Raw genomic sequence first — 2,205 nt, 5'->3', positions numbered from 1 at the left:
GCGGAGACGGCATGCCACACCTCCTCCCTCTCCACCATCCCTTTCAGGATGTTGGAGAGGGAGAGGTCCCCTCCCAACTCGATTTCCAAGGGGTGGCGGAGCACCGCCCAGGCCGGACAGGCCCGGAGGGTGTGCTCCGCCGAATCTCTCTCCCCACCATCACAGTGGTGGCAGGCCTCTGTGGCCTCACGGCCCAATCTATGCAGGTACTCACCGAAGCACCCATGCCCGGTGAGCACCTGCGTGAGCTGGTACGTGGCTCTACCATACCCGCGATTCACCCATCGCCGGGCTTGGAGCTTGAGCTCCACAACCTCCGGTAACCCTGGCGGGTCCGTGAGCCCCTGGCGGAGGGACCTATAAACATAGGCCTCACCTACCGCCAGGAGCTCGAACGGTGGAAGACCGGCCAGGAGCTCGAACGGTGGAAGACCGGCCAGGGCGGTCGCCGCCGCGTAGGACACCGTGCGGTATCCTCGTATGAGCCTGATGGCCAGCCGCCGGTGGACGCGCCGAAGCATGTCCTTGCCCCGTAAAGGGCCATCGACCGCACGGCGCCCACGTATAGGCGACGATCCTTCTCGTCCGGCCCCCCAAGGTTGTGCAGGAGACGGCAAAGTGCCGTCGCCGCCCTTTCCAATCAGAGGGCCAGGAGCCGGATGTGGGGCTCGAAACTCCAGGGGTGTCCAGGTGGAGGCCGAGGTATTTCATACCCGCCCCCACCTGGACGGCAAAACCACATACCCGGACCCGTGAAAGGGGCGGAACGAGGCGGCGCCAACGGGGGGTCTGGGTGGTAAACCACACCGCCTCCGTTTTCTCTGGCGACAGCCTCAACCCCATTTCCCGGATCCAGGATGCCACAGAGGCCACTCGGATCTCGGCGGAGAAGACGGTCCATCCCGCGACCACCCCGGTGGCCAGCACCAACGTGTCATCGGCGTAACACGTCAGGCTGACCCCCGGGAGGAGTCGGGCCCGCAGGGCCGCGTCATACGCGATGTCCCACAGTAAGGGGCCCAATACGGACCCCTGTGGGACACCACGCGTGATCTCCCTTCTGAAATCCGCGTACCGGCCAGGATATCCTACCCACATGCCGGAGAGGTAGGCGCCGACCGCCATCCGCAAATACAATGGGGCCCGATGTTGTTCGAGCCCCTTGCGGATGGCCTCCCAGGAGAGGGTGTTAAAGGCGTTGACAATGTCGAGCGACACTGCCAAACACACCCTCCCCCCGGAAGCCGAACTGGCACTCGGCCAGGTCGCCCCTCCACCCCCGACAGCACGCTGGAGAGGCGGGAAGCTACGATTCGCTCGTAGAGCTTTCCCACCTCATCCAGCAGCACAATCGGCCGATACGCGGATGGGCGATCCGCGGCCCAGCCCTCCTTCCTCAGGAGGACCATCAGCCTCGCCTTCCACTCGCGTGGAAATTGCCTCGACTGCAGGAGGCCCGTAAAGAGCCTCCTGAGCCGGGGCCCGAGGCCGCCGAGTGCCAAGACCCAGGCGCGGCCAGGGATACCGTCGGGGCCCGGCGCCGTGTTCCGGGACCGAAGACGTTCTATAGCCCTGGCCAACTCCTCCTCCGAGACCCCGGGAACGTCGAACCGCTTAAAGCGGTCCGACTCCCCCCAGACGGGGTCCATGCTCTCCGTCAGAGGGGGGGGGGCCCATGGGCGGAGCTTGCTCATTACCATACGGTAAGGGCGCCCCCATGGGTCCCTCTGCAGAGAGCCGAGAAGCCCGTCCCATGCTTGGGACTTGGCACTCCTGATGGCCCGCTGCAGCCGAACCGTCAAGCGACGATATTCGGCATACAGCAGTGCCTCCCCCGCTTCGTCGCGGTCTCTTCTCCTACGAGACCGTGTGTACCGGCGACGCGCTATCGTGCACTCTTGCCTGAGTGAAGCGATTTCGCGCGTCCACCAGCACACCGGCCTCTTGGGCGCAGTCCGGGCCCGGGGCATTGCGCAGTCGCAGATGGACTGCATCGCGCACCGGAACCACTCATACTCCGCCTCCACATCCGCGACGGGCCCAGTCGGCGGCTCCGACCAGGCCACAGCGAGAGAGGCTGCCACCAGCGCGTCCTCATCCAGGGCCCTTAAGGCCCAACGGCACGACCGACGGCGGTCGGCCGGGCGACGCGGGGTGGTGTCGGCCATCTCCACATAGATGTAGAGATGGTCCGACAGGGTCTCG

This window comes from Habropoda laboriosa, unplaced genomic scaffold, assembly GCF_001263275.1.
Source record: "Habropoda laboriosa isolate 0110345459 unplaced genomic scaffold, ASM126327v1 scaffold625, whole genome shotgun sequence".
NCBI classification, from domain to species: domain Eukaryota; kingdom Metazoa; phylum Arthropoda; class Insecta; order Hymenoptera; family Apidae; genus Habropoda; species Habropoda laboriosa.
This window is presented reverse-complemented; position numbering follows the sequence as displayed.